The 18,100-nt window shown below is 47.0% G+C and overlaps 1 protein-coding gene across 11 annotated transcripts in view; it reads left to right on the top strand.

Annotated features, from left to right (window-relative positions):
• BRD3 (bromodomain containing 3) overlaps positions 1–18,100 on the top strand; it is a 58,716-nt gene that overhangs the window by 13,518 nt on the left and 27,098 nt on the right. The window lies entirely within an intron of this gene.

The raw sequence follows: 18,100 nt of genomic DNA, 5'->3' as shown, positions 1-18,100 counted from the left end.
TACTGTTGTGAACAGTTAAGTTGAAGATGAAATGATCTCGAAAAGGCCTAAAGTTAAAGATGACACATTTCTGTTATAATATATTTTTTGCCTAAAAGACATATTTTCATCTTTCACATTTAAAAAAAAACAAACTGCAAAAGTTTGCGCACCCTGCATGGGTAGTACCTAATAGCACCCCCTTTTGAAAGTCTCTCAGCTTGTAAACGCTTTTTGTAACCAGCCAAGAGTCTTTCAGTTCTCCTTTGAGGGATTTTCATCTATTCTTCTTTGGAAAATTCTTTCAGTTCTGTGAGATTCCTGGGTTGTCTTGCATGCTCTGCTATTTTGAGGTCTAGCAACAGATTTTCAATGATGCTCAGATCAGGGGACTATGAGGGTCATTGTAAAACTTCCAGCTTGCGCTTTTTGAGGTAGTGTATTGTGGATTTTGACGTGTTAGGATCATTATCCATTTGTAGAAGCCATCCTCTTCTCAACTTCAGCTTTTTCAGATGGTGTTGCGTTTGCATCAAGAATTTGTCGAAGCTTAATTGAATCCATTCTTCCTTCTACCTGAGAAATGTTCCCCGTGCTATCGGCTGCAACACAACCCCAAAGCATGACTCATCCCCATGCTTAATGGCTGGCGTGGTGTTTTTTTATTTTTTTTATTTTTTTTTTTTTCTTCTCCACACACATACAGTTGAAACCAGAAGTTTACATACACTATATAAACACACATATGAATGTTTTTCTCAATATCTGACATGAAATTTATTTATATAGCACCATTGATTCCATGGTGCTGTACATGAGAAGGGGTTACATCAAAATCCAAATGGGCAGCACGGTGGCTCAGTGGATTACACTGCAGCCTTGCAGCGCTGGGGTCCTGAGTTGAAATCCCACCAAGGACAACATCTGCAAGGAGTTTGTATGTTCTCCCCGTGTTTGTGTGGGTTTCCTCCGGGTACTCCGATTTCCTCCCACATTCCAAAGACAGGGAATGTAGATTGTGATCCACATCGGGGACCGCGATGATAATGCGTGCAAACTAAAGAGCTGCAGAATATATTAGCGCTATAAAAAATTAAAGATTATTATTTTTATTATAAAAAAAATACCTCTTACAGTAAACTAACAATGACAGACTGGTACAGAGGGAAGAGGACCCTTCCCTTGCGGGCTTACATTCTAAAGGATTATGGGGAAGGAGACAGTAGGTCAGGGGTTGTGGTAGAAATGAGAATAAACCTTTCCAGTTTTAGGTCAATTATGATTACCATAATTAACATTTGCCAAATACCAGAATAATTAAAGAGCGAATGTTTGTTTTTTAAGGCATTTTTGTTACTGCAAAATCAAAATGTGTCATATATTTCATTAGTATTTGGTACTATTGCCCTTAAACTGAATTACATGGGACAAACGTTTGGGATATCCTTCCACAAGCTTCTCACAATAGTTGGATGGCATTTGGGCCCATTCCTCCTGACAAAACTGGTGTAACTGATCCAGGTTTATAGGTCACCTTGCTCGCACCTGCCTTTTCAGCTTTGGCCATAAATTTTCAATAGAATCGAGATCAGGGCTTTGTGATGGCCGCTCCAAAACATTGACTTTGTTATCCTGAAGCCACTTTACCATTTTGGCAGTATGCTTAAGGTCATTGTCCATTTGGAAGACCTATTTCTGCCCAAGCTTTAAAGACCGGGCCAATTTTTACAATTCTGTCCACTCTCACTTTATGAAGTTATAACTCTGGAACGCTTTAATAGATCCTGTTGATTTCGGAGATTTTTTTCATGACATATTGTACTTCATGTTAGTGGTAAAGTTCCTTCGATACGACTTGCGTTTATTTATGGGGAAAAAAAGGGAAATATGGTGAACATTTTTAAGATTTTGCAATTTTTAAACTTAAATCCGAAAAATATGTCACACAAAATACTTAATAAATAACATTTCCCACGTATCGTAAAACGAATATATTCAGCTCCCCTTTTTTATTTGTCACGTTGGAGGCAGTTCTTTGAAGGTGCTAGGAAATGTCACAAGCTGACATAAATGCAAAGATCCAAATATTCCAGCCCATCTTCTTAAAAATTGAATCTTTATTGAGAAATCTTCATTAAAAATCCAAAAGCAGGATACACGTTAAACCATGGTAAATACAGGCATTTATGTGTTTCAACTCAACAGAGTCTTACTCATAAAGTTATGAGTAAGACTCTGAGTTGAAACGTGTAAATGCCTGTCTTTACCATGGTTTTTTAACCTGTATCCTGCTTTTGGCTTTTTAATGAAGATTTCCCACATGTCATGTCTACTTTACATCAGCACAATTTTGGAAACTAATTTTTTTTCTTAGTTAGGAACTTATAAGGGTTGACCAGCGATTTGTCATTTCTTTATCGCCTTATTGGGGGACACAGATAACCATGGGTGTATGCTGCTGCTAGGAGGCTGACACTATGCAAAACAAGAAAATTAGCTCCTCCCCGGCATTGCACTCCCACCGACAGGCACCAAGCACCTCAGTTTGTGCTTAGTGTCTGTAGGAGGCGGACCGGGATCTCCCCAGATCCGCATTTAATGAAGCCTTTTTTCCTTTCAGGTTTTTAGTTGTGTTTATTAATGTTTTCACTTTATTTTTCAGATACAGCATCAGGAAACTGGATGTGAGTTCATCCTGCTTTTCCTTTTCAGGCGGCTGAGCGAGCAGTGTGGTATTTCCCACACCGCAACCGCAGGCAGGACCTTCCCCTATGACCCTCAGGTGCTATGAGCTTATAATGGTGGCCGGTCCTAGCAGAGTACCCTCCTCACCCCTCTCCCGGGACAGGGCTGAGAGGAAGACTGCGGTCGCCAGTGGTGACGTTTCCCCTACCAGCATGAGTTGGAGCCGTCTTCTGCACCATACGGACAGAGTGCGGGTACTGAGGATTGTTTCTCCCAGCGGCCTGCTGGCTATCGTGGGCCCCTGCGGTCATCCTCCTCAGGGACGTCAGGTAAGCTGATCCGGATGTCCCCTCCAGCCCTGCAGCCGTTACAGCCAGTACTGCGCTATTTTAAAATACCGCCCTGCAACACGCTATCAGGATCAGTACCTCTTCTCCTTTTTGAATTTCCCGCCAATTTTCCTCCAAGTGCTGTCAGACGCGCGCTTATCATCGGGGGGTTCAGCGGTGGCTTCCACGGGCAGCATCCTACCCGGTGGCTGCCCTGTCCCTGTGGCCTCCCGGTCTCTGTGATTCCTGTCCCTGTGGCTTCTTTGCTCCGGGCGCGCCGTCGCTCGTGAGGGCAGAGGGAGCGCTTTCACTTTCATTTTGCAAAGGAAGTTAAAGAAGCTTCTCCCCTCTCCCTGCGCGCGCTTTCTTCACACTCTTTTTACAGCCTATCACAGGGCTGCTTTCACTTCAGCCCTGTCAGTGGGACATTTACCGCGCCCCCTCCTCGGTCCTCTTCCAATCGTGGCTTGGCGATTAAGCCCCGCCCACTGCTAGCATCTCTTCCTGCCCTTGCTGGATATCATTCTCCCTCTTCACAGGATTTCTTCCTGGGGGACACTACGCTGGTTTTTCTGCATCTGAACCTCGGTAGGCTCGGCGCTGCTTCAGCTGACGCTAGAATTAGCTGCCCTCCGCAGTTCCACATCAGGCAGTATTTCTACCGCTTTGACATATGCCCAACCCTGCAGGGGCTCTCTGCTCTAGACCCACCGCTATTCACTACGCCTGCGCGCGCTGTAAAAAGAAGAGGGCATCAGGTCAGTCGTCTCCCTTCTGCCCGTCCTGCAGCCCTTCCTCCTTGTCTGCCCCTCAGGAGAACTCCGAGCCCCGGGGTGAGAGTACCCCACCCCTTGAGTGGGCCGTTGCAATGTCTCAGTCGGTCTCTGATTTGACTAAAGTGTCTGTCTCTGGTCCAGGTCTTAGGGTACCGTTACACCTAGCGACTCACCAGCAATCCCGACCAGCGATATGACGTGGTCAGGATCGCTGGTGAATCGCTGGGTGTTCGCTAGTGAGCTGCCACTCAGGCAGATCTCACCAGCGACATCGCAGGGGACGGGGATCGCTACTTACCTGTCAGACGCGGCGATCCTGCGTCCTCCCGCCCGGCTCCACGCGTCGCTCGTCGTCACAGCAGGAAGCGCCGCAGGAAGTGGACGACGAGGAATGGTCCAGCAGCTTCTCGCGTGATCAGCGATAACCAGCGGGGGAGCCGGTCGGAGGTAAGTATCACATGCAGCGATATCGCTAGTAATATCGCTGTAACGTCACAAAATCGGTGACTTTACAGCGATATTGCTAGCGATATCGCAGTGTGTAACGGGGGCTTTAGAGCGGTTACCCCAGCTGTCTACAGCCACCTGTGCGATGACTGCCCCTCACGGTGAGTCTCCAGCACCTGACAGTGACCCTCAGATGGACAGGCCGGGTAGGGGCTCTAGGAAGCGGGCCCTGTCTCTCGGATGCCACTGGTGGTAAGAGTACTTCTCTTCCTCAGTCCCGGCCTAGAAGGTTTTTTAACAGGAAGGCTTCTCAGCCGTTTAGGTCCTTTCGCCCCTTCTCTCCCGCAGAAGGCTCATCTCAGCAGGACCGGCCCGGCCCTCGGCTTCCAGAGACCGGAGAAAACCATCTTATAAACCTGCTCCCCGCTGGAGAACAAGTGGTCAGCCCTCCAGGTCCTCAGGCCCCCGATCTGGCAGATTTTCATCCAAGTGACTGGTCACCCCCACCTGGAAATCTTTCCAGGGTGGGAGGCAGACTTTTCTCTTTCAAGGACGCATGGCTATCCGTTGTGGACGACGCTTGGGTCAGGGAAATCATCACACCCGGATACAAAATCAAATTTTCTTCCCTCCCAAACAGTCGCTTCTTCCTGTCTCGACCCCCCCCCCCCCCCCCCCCCCCAAGACAGGGGTCCCAAATTCCAGGGTTCCTTCAGGCCGTCTCCTCCCTCCTTTCCGCCGGGGTTATCATTCCCGTTCCTTCAAATGAATGTTTTTCAGGGTTCTACTCGGATCTCTTCGTAGTCCCGAAAAAGGACTGCTCACCGATTTTGGACCTCAAGTTGCTCAAACTCCACGTGAGAATCCGCCACTTCAAGATGGAGTCTCTGCGCTCGGTAATAGCCTCGATGGAACCCGGAGAGTTCCTCTGCTCTGTGGACATACAGGATGCCTACCTCCACATCCCCATCTCTTTGCGGCATCAGAGATATCTCCGTTTTGCGATTCGGGACAATCACTATCAGTTCACGGCCCTTCCCTTTGGCCTAGCCTCCGCTCCCCGCGTCTTTACAAAGGTGAAGGCAACAGTTATGGCCATCCTTCTGTCCAGGGGGATTCTTATCATTCCTTACCTGGACAATCTCCTGATAAATGGCTCGTCCCACCAGGACTGCCTTCAGAGTCTTCAGATAACCCTGGATGCTCTCGGATGGATAATCGACAAGGAGAAGTCCATCCTACACCCTACCCAACGTCTGACCTTTTTGGGCATGGAATTCGACACAAATCTAGCCCGGGTATTCCTACCGAGGGACAATTTTTCAACTCTTTGCAAGGGGATCCAGTCTCTAAAACGCTCAAGGATCATGTCCCTTCGGTCCTGCATGAGGGTCCTGGGGAAAATGGTAGCTTCCATGGAAGCAGTGCCCTTCCCACAATTTCACACTCTCCCTCTCCAGCTGTTCCTCCTTTCAGTCTGGGACAAGACCTCGTTTTCTCTGGATCACCCCATTCTTCTTCCGCTCAGTCAGACAATCACTGACTTGGTGAACTTTGCCGGCGTCTGTTCTCCAGGGAAGGTCTCTTCCGCTTCAGTGGCAATTCATCACCACCGATGCCAGTCTTCTAGGATGGGGGGCAGTATACCATCGGAAAATGGCCCAGGGGCGCTGGAACGACCAAGAGACTCTTCTTCCCATCAATCTTCTGGAGATCAGAGCAATCTTCCTTGCTCTCCTTCGTTGGCAGCCTCTCCTCGTAGGCAAGCCAGTCCGCATTCAGTCAGACAACGCCACGGCTGGGGCATACATAAACCACCAGGGCGGTACTCACAGCAGGCAGGTGATGTCAGAAGTGGCAAAGATTCTGCGTTGGGCGGAGCGTCACGTTCCGGTGATCTCCGCCGTTCACATTCCAGGGGTGGAAAATTGGGCAGCCGTCTTCTTAAGTTGCCAGGGTCTAGCGTCAGGCGAATGGTCACTTCATCCCACAGTCTTCAGTCAGATATGCCAGCGTTGGGGCACCCCGGACGTCGATCTCATGGTGTCTCGGATGAACAACAAAGTTCCGCACTTTGTAGCCAGGTCCAGGGATCCTCTAGCTGTCGGTTGCGACGCCCTGGTGATTCCGTGGTCCCAGTTTCAACTGCCTTACCTGTTTCCTCCTCTTGCCCGAATACCAAGAGTGGTCAAAAAGATAAAGTCAGAGGGCATCCTGGTCATTATAGTGGCCCCAGACTGGCCGAGACGTCCGTGGTACGCGGAGTTGGTGAACATGCTCGCGGACGTACCCTGGAGGCTTCCAGACCGTCCAGATCTCCTCTCACAAGGCCCCCTTTACCACCAGAATTCTCAGTCTCTGAGTTTAATGGCATGGCTGTTGAGGCCGCGATTCTGAGAGAATCAGGTTTTTCCAACCCGGTCATTCAGACTATGATCAGAGCTAGGAAGCCAGCCTCCTCCCGCATTTACCATAGCTACTGGAAGGCGTTTTTCCATTGGTGCGATAACGAGGTTTTCCTTTGTCATTCTCCATTCCAGCCATACTTGGCTTCCTCCAGTCCGGTTTGGATACGGGCCTGTCCTTCAGTTCTCTCAAAGGCCAGGTTTCTGCCCTGGCAATCCTCTTCCAGAAGGATCTAGCTTCCTTGCCGCAGGTGAAGACTTTTCTCCAAGGAGTCGCCCATGTGGCTCCTCCTCATCATTCTCCGATAGATCCATGGGTTTTCAATCTCTTTCTTGGCGCTCTCCAAAAGGCGCCGTTCGAACCAATCCAGGACATCCCTCTGTCTTTCATGGAAGGTGGCTTTTCTAATCGCCATTACATCCATCAGGAGAGTTTCTGAGCTGGGGGCTTTATCCTGTCGTTCCCCGTACCTTATCCTCCACAAGATAAGGTCGTTATCAGGCCAGTTCCTTCCTTCCAAAAGTGGTATCTCCCTTTCACATTAACGAAGATATCGTTCTTCCATCGTTTTGTCCTGCGCCTGCTCATCCTCTGGAAAAGTCGCTCCACAAACTGGATGTAGTGAGAGCCTTGCGTGTTTACCTCGCCAGGACCGCTTCTTTTTGCCAATCTGATTCCCTGCTTGTCATTTCTGAAGGTCGCCGGAAAGGGCTTCCGGCTTCCAAATCCACAATTGCTCGCTGGATTTGGTCTACCATCCTGGAAGCCTACCGACTTCAGGAAAAACGGCCCCCTCTGGGAGTGAAAGCCCACTCCACCCGGGCTGTAGGGGCTTCTTGGGCTGTGCGACACCAGGCTTCGGCCTTACAACTTTGCAGAGCCGCGACCTGGTCGTCTTTGCACACCTTTGCGAGGTTCTACAGGGTTCATACCCAGGCCTCGTCTGATGCAGCTCTTGGTAGGAAGGTTCTGCAGGCTGCGGTCGCACATCGGCCGACCTAAGCCCTTCCTTCTGTCGTTCCTTTATTGCTATTCCCACCCTCGGGACTGCTTTGGAACGTCCCATGGTTATCTGTGTCCCCCAATAAGGCGACGAGTGATTTTGGGTTCTTACCGTAAAATCTTTCTTGGAGCCTTCATGGGGGGGACACAGCACCCTCCCTGTTTAAGTTGTACCGTGTTGGGTCTTCGAGTCCCTTGTTGGGTTGGTACATATGTTCATGGTTTTGTTGCTTCTCCTACTGCTTTCTCACCAACTGAGGTGCTTGGTGCCTGTCGGTGGGTGTATACTGCCGGGGAGGAGCGAATTTTCTTGTTTTGCATAGTGTCAGCCTCCTAGCAGCAGCATACACCCATGGTTATCTGTGTCCCCCAGTGAAGGCTCCAAGAAAAAGATTTAACGGTAAGAACCCAAAATCACTCTTTACAACAAAATTTACAAAATTTTTTTTTTTTTTTTATTTATTTTTGGGACCACATTTAAAATCACTTTGAGGGGTGTATCCCTCAAGGTGATCAAAACCACATTCAAGAAGTTTATTAACCCTTTACGTGCTTCACAGGAACTGAAGCAATGTGGAAGGAAAAAAATTAACATTTAAGTTTTTTTTTTTTTAACAAACATTTTAACCCCTTCACCCCCAAGGGTGGTTTGCACGTTCATGACCGGGCCAATTTTTACAATTCTGACCACTGTACCTTTGAGGTCATAACTCTGGAACGCTTCCATTGATCCCGGTGATTCTGACATTTTCTCGTGACATATTGTACTTCATGTTAGTGGTAAAATTTCATTCAAATAACTTGCGTTTATTTGTGAAAAAAATGGAAATTTGGCAAAAATTTTGAAAATTTCGCAATTTTCCAACTTTGAATTTTTATGCCCTTAAATCACAGAGATACGGCACACAAAAAACTTGATAAGTAACATTTCCCACATGTTTACTTTACATCAGCACAATTTTGGAACCAAAATTTTTTTTTGTTAGGAAGTTATAAGGGTTAAAAGTTGACCAGCGATTTCTCATTTTTACAACACCATTTTATTTTTAGGACCACATCACATTTGAAGCCACTTTGAGGGGTCTATATGATAGAAAATACCCAAAAGTGACACCATTCTAAAAACTGAACCCCTTAAGGTGCTCAAAACCACATTCAAGAAGTTTATTAACCCATTAGGTGCGTCACAGGAATTTTTTTGAATATTTAAAAAGAAATGAACATCTAACTTTTTTTCACAAATAAAATACTTCAGGTTCAATTTTTTTTATTTTACCAAGGGTAACAGGAGAAATTGGACTGCAAAAGTTATTGTGCAATTTGTCCTGAGTACGCTGATACCTGATTTGTGGGGGGGAACGACTGTTTCGGCGCATGGCAGAGCTCAGAATGGAAGGAGCGCCGTTTGACTTTTTCAATGCAAAATTGGCTGGAATTGAGATCGGACACCATGTCGCGTTTGGAAAACCCCTGATGTACCAAAACAGTGGAAACCCCCCCACAAATGACACCATTTTGGAAACTAGACCCCCTAACGAACTTATCTAGATGTGTGGTGAGAACTTTGAACCCCCATGGGCTTCACAGAAGTTTATAATGCCCGGGCGTGAAAATAAATAATTCGTATTTTTTCCACAAACATGATCTTTTAGTCACCATTTTTTTATTTTCCCAAGGGTACCAGGAGAAATTGGACCCCAAAAGTTGTTGTCCAATTTGTCCTGAGTATGCTGATACCCCATATGTGGGTGAAAACTACTGTATGGGCACACGTCGGGGCTCGGAAGGGAAGTAGTGACGTTTTGGTATGCAGACTTTGATGGAATGGTCTGCGGGTGTCATGTTGCCTTTGGAGAGCCCCTAATGTACCTAAACAGTGGAAACCCCCCACAAATTACCCCATTTTGAAAACTAGACCCACTAAGGAACTTATCTAGATGTGAGTTGAGCACTTTGAACCCCCAAGTGCTTCACAGAAGTTTATAATGCCAGGGCATGAAAATAAAAAAATCGTATTTTTTCCAGAAACATGATCAATTAGTCCCCAATTTTTTCATTTTCCCAAGGGTAACAGGAGAAATTGGACCCCAAAAGTTGTTGTCCAATTTGGCCTGAGTACGCTGACACCCCATATGTGGGAGAAAACTACTGTATGGACACACGTCGGGGCTCGGAAGGGAAGCAGTGACGTTTTGGAATGCAGACTTTGATGGAATGGTCTGCGGGTGTCATGTGCGTTTGGAGAGCCCCTGATGTACCTAAACTATTGAAACTCCCCACAAGTGACCCCATTTTGGACACTAGACCCCCCACGGAACTTATCTAGATGTGTGGTGAGCACTTTGAACCCCCAAGTGCTTCACAGAAGTTTATAACACTCGGACGTGAAAATAAAAAAATCATTTTTTTCCACAAAAATGATATTTTTGCCCCCAATTTTTTATTTTCCTAAGGGTAACAGGAGAAATTGGACCCCAAAAATTGTTTTGCAATTTGTCCTGAGTAGGCTGATACCCTACATGTGGGGGTAAAACACTGTTTGGGCGCATGGCAGAGCTTGGAAGGGAAGGAGCACCATTTGACTTTTTCAACTCAGAATTGGCTGGAATTGAGATCAGACGCCATGTTGCATTTGGAGAGCCCCTGATGTGCCCAAACAGTGGAAACCCCCAATTATAACTCCAATCCTAACCCCAACACACCCCTAACCCTAATCTGAGCCCTAGCCCTAACCCTAGCCCTAACCCTAGCCCTAACCCTAGCCCTAACCCTAGCCCTAACCCTAGCCCTAACCCTAGCCCTAGCCCTAAGGCTGTGTGCACACGCTGCGGATTTTGCTGCGGTTCCGCAGCGGTTTTGGCTGCTGCGGACCCCAGTACCATGATTCCCTATGGGAATCAAAAACCGCAGTGCAGACGGTGCGGAATTTTCCGCGCGGATTATCTGCGGTTTTCAATCCGCAGAAAGAATTGACATGTCAATTCTTTCTGCGGATTCTCCTGCGGTTTGCCATCTCCTCTATTGAGGAGATGAAAAACCGCAGGACAAAACCGCAGAGCAATCTGCAGGTAAAACCGCAGGTCTTTTGACCTGCGGTTTCACCTGCGGATTTTACAAAATCCGCGCGGATGAATCCGCACCTAATCCGCAGCGTGTGCACACGGCCTTACCCTAACGGGAAAATGGAGATAAATACTTTTTTTTTAGTTTTATTATTTTTCCCTAACTAAGGGGGTGATAACGGGGGGTTTGATTTACTATTTATGGCGGTTTTTATTTTTGGCAGCTGTCACACGCTAAAAGACGCTTTTTATTGTAAAATAGTTTTTGCATCACCACATTTTGAGAGCTATAATTTTTCCGTATTTTGACCCACCGAGTCATGTGAGGTCTTATTCTTTGCGGGACGAGTTGATGTTTTTATTGGTACCATTTTCGGGCACGTGACATTTTTTGATCGCTTTTTATTCCTATTTTTGGGACGCAGAATGAACAAAAACCACCGTTTCATGAATTTCTTTTGGGGGGGTGCGTTTACACCGTTCCGCGTGCGGTAAAATTGATAAAGCGGTTTTATTCTTCGGGTCAGTACGGTTACAGCGATACCTCATTTAGGTCGTTTTTTTATGTTTTTGTCGGTTTTATGCAATGAAAACTATTTTATATAAAAAATAATTATTTTTGCATCGCTTTATTCTGTGAGCTATAACTTTTTTATTTTTTCGCTGATGATGCTGTGTGGCGGCTCGTTTTTTGCGGGACAAGATGACGTTTTCAGCGGTACCATGGATATTTATATGCGGCTTTTTGATTGCGCGTTATTACACTTTTTGTTTGGTGGTATGATAATAAATCATTATTTTTTGCTTCGTTTTTTATTTTTATTTTTTAAGGGGTTCGCTAAAAGGGTTAACTAATGGGACAGTTTTATAGGGCGGGTCATTACGGACGCGGCGATACCTAATATGTGTACTTTTATTTTTATTTTTTTATTATTATTTTCAAAAAATGAATTTATTGGGGAATATTTTTTTTTTTTTTTTTTTTACTAATTTATTTGGCGTGTTTTTTTTTTTTTTTTTATTTATTTTTACATTTTTTTTTACTTTTTTTTTTTTTACTTTATTACATAGTCCCAGGTGGGACATCACTGTCCTGTGACAGATCGCTGATCTGTCACATCACAGATCACTGTGACAGATCAGCAATCTGTCACAGGCATTGAAGCAGACTTCCTCTTGCCTGCGCTTTGCAGGCACTGAGGAAGCCAGCTTCCTCAGGTCCCCGAAGGCCCCCGTCGCCATCTTGGATTCGGGGGGCCTGGAGGATAGAAGCCCCCCGCAGCAGCGCTGCACATTGCGCTGCCGTGGGGGGCTCAGGGAAGCACGGAGGGAGCCCCCTCCCTGCCGATGCTTCCCTTTAACTCCCGGTACACCGCGATCATGTTTGATCGCGGTGTGCAAGGGGTTAACGTGTCGGGGGCGGTCCGTGACCGCCCCTGACACATAGTGCCGGGTGTCAGCTGTGATAATCAGCTGACACCCGGCCGCGATCAGCGGCGCTCACCACGTGGGCGCCGCTAATCGCGCCGACGTACTATCCCGTCCCCGGTCATACGGGCCCGGGTACCGTGGACGGGATAGTACGTCGGATGGCAGGAAGGGGTTAAATCAGAACCAATTTTTTATTTTCAGAAGAGTAAAAAGAGAAAATGAACCACAAAATTTGTTGTGCAATTTCTCATGAAAACGCTGATACCCCATATGTGCAGGTAAACCACTGTTTGGGCGCACGGCAGAGCCCAGAAGGGAAGGAGCGCTGTTTGACTTTTTCAATGCAGAATTGGCTGGAATTGAGATTGGACACCATGTTGCGTTTGGAGAGCCCCTGATGTGCCTAAACAGTGGAAAGCCCACACAAGTGACACCATTTTGGAAACTAGACCCCCCCCCCCCCCCCAAGAAACTTATCTAGATGTGTGGTGAGTACTTTGAACCCCCAAGTGCTTCACAGAAGTTTATAACGCAGAGCCGTGAAAATAAAAAAACAACTTTTTTTTTTCATCAAAAATTATTTTTTTTTAGCCCACAATTTATTTTCACAAGGGTAACAGGAGAAATTGCACAACAAGTTTTTGGGACCAATTTGTCCTGAGTACTCTAAAGCCCCATATGTGGGGGGGAAACCACTGTTTGGGTGCATGGCAGAGCTCGGAAGGGAAGGAGCGCTGTTTTGGAATGCAGACTTTGTTTGCTGGAATGGTCTGCGGGCGTCATGTTGCATTTGCAGAGCCCCTGATGTGCCAAACAGTAGAAACCCCCCACAAATGACCCCAATTTGGAAACTAGACACCCCCCCCCCCCCCCCCCCCCCCCAAGTAACTTATCTAGGTGTGTGGCTAGCACTTTGAACCCCCAAAGTTTATAATGCAGAGCTGTGGAAAAAAAAATTTTTTCCACAAAAATATTTTTTTTTTTTTTGTCCTAGCCCCCAATTATTTTTTTCCCCAAGGGTAACAGGAGAAATTAGACCCCAAAGTTGTTGTGCATTTTGTCCTGAGTATGCTGATGCGGGGACCACTGTTTGGGCGCACGACAGAGCTCAGAAGGGAAGGAGCACCGTTTGACTTTTTGAACGCAAAATTTTCTGGAATCGGTGGTAGCGCCATGTCACGTTTGGAGACCCCCTGGTGTACCTAAACAGTGGAAACCCCCCCAAGTCTAACTCCAACCCTAATACCAACCCTAACGGTAAAATGGAAATATATTTTCTTTTTCTTTATTTTTCCTCTAACTGAGGGGGGTGATAAAGTGGTGGGGGTTTACTTACTATTTTTTTTTTTTTTTGATCACTGTGATAGGGTCTATTACAGTGACCAAAATGAACCAATAGGAAAAATCTTCCTATTGGTGCCGGCCGGCAGATCTCGGCGGGCGCACTGCGCATGTGCCCATCATTTTGTTACCAGAATAAGACACCAGCGGCCGTGGGGGGAAGCCAGGAGTCCCAGGGACATCGGGGGATGACCAGGGACCCTATTTCTCTCTCCTCTGATGTGCGATCACATCAGAGGAGAGAGAAATTAAATGGCACATCGGACTTTTTTTTTTGTTTTTTTTGTTTTTGCGGTCGCCGTTATACGGTTAATAACGGCGATTGCAACACCGGGGTTGGTAAAAACTGACCTGAATCATGTTCTCTGGGGTCTCTGATACCCCCGGCAGCCGAGACCCCAGAGAAAATCCGACTCTATGGGGCGCAATACACTTAAACCTTAGTGCCGTTAAAAAGCGGCCTTGTGGTTTAAGTACCCTTAACTGCCACTGAGAAAAGGTGTATCAGCGGTCGTCATGGGGTAAAATTTATATCTGGTTGATGAAATTCATATTGTAGTTGTTTAACCCCTTTCTGACATCAGGCGTACTATCCCATCCACAGTACCTGAGCCCGTATGACCGGGGACGGGATAGTACGTCCAAGCGACCAGCTGCGCTCCCTGAGGGGTGGGGGGGGGTGGAGCACCGCTGATCGTGGCCGGGTGTCAGCTCTTTATCACAGCTGACACCCGGCACTATGTGTCAGGGGCGGTCACGGACCACCCCCGGCACGTTAACCCCTGGTACACTGCGATCAAACATGATCGCAGTGTACCGGGGGATTAGGGAAGTATCGGCAGGCACTGCGTGCTTCCCTGGACCCTCAGAACAGCGCAATGTGATTGCGCTGTTCCGAGGGCCTCCCTCCCTGCAGGCCCCTGGATCCAAGATGGCCTTGAGGGGCCTTTGAGGTCCTGCAGGGAGGTGTCTTTCTCAGTGCCTGTTGAGTGCAGGCTCTGAGAGAGCCTGCAGCAGCGCCTGTCAGATCGCTGATCTGACAGAGTGCTGTGCAAACTATGTGCACACGTCTGGAATTTCCGCGGAAATTCTATGCCACGGGAAATATGCGAGAAATCCGCATTTTAAATTCCCGCCTATTTCCCGCGGAAAAACTAGCGTTTTGCAAGCGTAATTAGCTTGCAAAATGCTAGCGTTTCCCAGCGATCTGTAGCATCACTTGGAAAACTGAGGACAGGTTGGTCCACTTGTCAAACATGGTGTTCGACAAGTGTGACCAACTTTTTACTATTGAGGCTGCCTATGCAGCATCAGTAGTAAAAAGATATAAAGTTTAAAATAATAAAAAAAATCGTGTTCTTCTCACCTTCTGGCGTCCCACGCAGCGTTCCAGATCCTCGTGATGCTCCCGGCAAGTCCCGTTCCCAGGGATGCCTTGCGACAATGACCTTTGAAGTCGCGGTCTCGCGAGACCACGACGTCATCAAAGGTCATTGTCGCAAGGCATCCCTAGGAATGGGACTTGCCGGGAGCATCGCTGAGGCCTGGTGACGCTGCGAGGGACGCCGGAAGGTGAGAAAATCACAATTTTTTTTATTTTAATTGTATTTTTTACAGGGATATGGTACCCAGAGCCTGGAGGAGAATCTCCTCTCCTCCAGACCGTGGGTACCATCTGCAAATTTTCCGCTTACTTTTCACATGGTGGGCATAGCCACATCCGCAAAGTAAGCGGAACAATGCATACATGTTCCCGGAGGCCACCGCAACATGGCGGCGGCCAGCAAGGGGTGTGCGGGGGGCCTCCGGGCTTTGAGGAAATGCCGGCGGAGCCGCTGCCCCTGCATCGGAGCACAGCCCGCTGCCACCATCGCATTAGAGCCCCACGGCACCCGCCTCCGGAGGTTAGTATATTTCGACCATAAGACGCACTCCCCACTTTCCCCCCAAATTTTTTTGGGAAAAAAGTGCATCTTATGGTCCGAAAAACACGGTAAGTTCCTTGGGGGGGGGGGGGGGGGGGTCTAGTTTCCAAAATGGGGTCTCTTGTGGGGGGTTTCCACTGTTTAGGCACATCAGGGGCTCTCCAAAGGCAACATGACACCCATAGACCATTCCATCAAAGTCTGCATTCTAAAACGTCACTGCTTCCCTTCCGAGCCCCGACGTGTGCCCATACAGTAGTTTTCTCCCAGATACGGGATGTCCACGTACTCGGGACAAAATGGACAACAACTTTTGGGGTCCAATTTCTCCTGTTACTCTTGGGAAAATAAAAAAATTGGGGACTAAAAGATCATTTTTGTGGAAAAAATTATTTTTTAATTTTACGGCTGTACCATATAAACTTCTGTGACGCCCTTGGGGGTTCAAAGTTCTCACCACATATCTAGATAAGTTCCTTGAGGGGTCTAGTTTCAAAATGGTGTCATTTGTGGGGGGTTTCCACTGTTTTGGCAAATCAGGGGATCTCCAAACGTGACATGGCATCCGATCTGAATTCCAGCCAATTTTGCGTTAAAGTCAAACGGCACTCCTTCCCTTCTGAGCTCTGCCATGCGCCCAAACAGTGGTTTCCCCCCCCCCCCCCACATATCAGGTATCAGCGTACTCAGGACAAATTTCACAATAACTTTTGCAGTCCAATTTCTCCTGTTACCCTCGGTAAAATAAAAAAAATTGGACCTGAAGTAATTTTTTTGTGGAAAAAAAAGTCCTTTTTTTTTTTTTTTTTTTTTAAACCGTTCAAAAAATTCCTGTGAAGCACCTGAAGGGTTAATAAACTTCTTGAATGTGGTTTTGAGCACCTTGAGGGGTGTAGTTTTTAGAATGGTGTCACTTTTGGGTATTTTCTATCATATAGACCCCTCAAAGTGACTTCAAATGTGAGGTGGTCCCTAAAAAAAAAAAAAAAAATTTGTTAATTTTGTTGTAAAAAATAGAAATTGCTGGTCAACTTTTAACCCTTAACTTCCTAACCAAAAAAATGTTGGTTCCCAAATGTGGGAAATGTTACTTATTAAGTTTTTTTCTTGGGTGCCGTATCTCTGTGATTTAAGGGCATAAAAATTCAAAGTTGGAAAATTGCAAAAATTTTCACCAACTTTCCATTTTTTTCACAAACACAAGTTATACCAATGAAATTTTACTACTAACATGAAGTGCAATATGTCACGAGAAAACAATGTCAGAATCACCGGGATCCATGGAAGCGTTAGAGTTATTACCTCATAAAGGGACAGTGGTCAGAATTGTAAAAATTGGCCCTGTAATGAACGTGCAAATCACCCTTGGGGGTAAAGGGGTTAAACTTTATTTTCAGTATTGAGTTAATGAGATTCTTGTTCTTTGGGGCGGGACTGTAGGGGGAGGGTTCATGATGTGGTGCTTTGCTTAGGTATTCATATTAAAGTCTGCTGACAGGTTAGGCTGGTTTCACATTCGCGCTTTTTAAGCGCACGCACGGCCGGGGGTAGCTCCGCCCCCGAGCCGGCTCTCTGCCCGGCGTGCCCGCCCCTTCCTTGTAGCGCCGCCTCCTAGCGCACAGCGGCGCCTGCGATCGGAGCACCTTATCTTTAGCATAGGGTGCGCAGATCGTGCGCAGGCCGTGCGCTAGTTGCGCTTTGACCTGCGCTGCGCACTTTTGACGGTGCGCCGTGCGCGCCAAAATCAAACTTTTCGGATTTTGGCGCGCACGGCGCACCGTCAAAAGTGCGCAGCGCAGGTCAAAGCGCAACTAGCGCACGGCCTGCGCACGATCTGCGCACCCTATGCTAAAAATAGGGTGCGCCGATCGCAGGCGCCGCTGTGCGCTAGGAGGCGGCGCTACAAGGAAGGGGCGGGCACGCCGGGCAGAGAGCCGGCTCGGGGGCGGAGCTACCCCCGGCCGTGCGTGCGCTTAAAAAGCGCGAATGTGAAACCAGCCTTACTGATCCCTCAGTGACCTACCCCCTTAGTTTACATAATAAATATACAGGTTAGTCCAAAAGTAGGTCGACAGTATGTGTAATAGAGTTATGAAGGGGGAGATTTATCAAACATGGTGTTAAGTGAAACTGACTCAGTTGCCCTTAGCAACCAATCACATTCCACTTTTCATTCTTCAGACTCTTTGGAAAATGAAAGGTGGAATCTGATTGGTTGCTAAGGGCAACTGAGTCAGTTTCACAGATCCAGTTTTCACAGATAAATCTCCCCTAAATCTGTTTTCTTTTCAGATAACCCATAATGGCAAATAATTTAAATACGGATCAAAAGGTACTGTCACACTAAGCGATATCGCTATCAATATCCCTATAACTTGTGACGTTATAGAGATATTGCTAGCGATATCGCTGTGTCTAATACTTACCAGCGACCGGCTCTCCCCCGCTGGTTATCGCTGATCGCGCGAGAACGTCCTGGACTGTTTCTCAAATCAAATCAAATCAATCAAATCAAATTTATTATCGCCAAGTACATATTACATATATACAAGGAATTCTTTGTGGCAAAGAGGCAACATAATATATAACAACAGATACAAGTAACATCTAACAAGACAGATACAGTATATAGTCTACACATGACGATTTAATTGTTGAACAGAGAGTGGATAGAAGCTGTTCATATGGCGGTTGGTGCTGCATTTGGGGACTCTGAA

Source organism: Dendrobates tinctorius, unplaced genomic scaffold (assembly GCF_039654945.1).
Source record: "Dendrobates tinctorius isolate UK_male_01 unplaced genomic scaffold, ASM3965494v1 ptg000013l, whole genome shotgun sequence".
NCBI lineage: Eukaryota > Metazoa > Chordata > Amphibia > Anura > Dendrobatidae > Dendrobates > Dendrobates tinctorius.
Note: the sequence above shows the minus strand (reverse complement) of the source record. Positions and strands in the feature narration are given on the sequence as shown.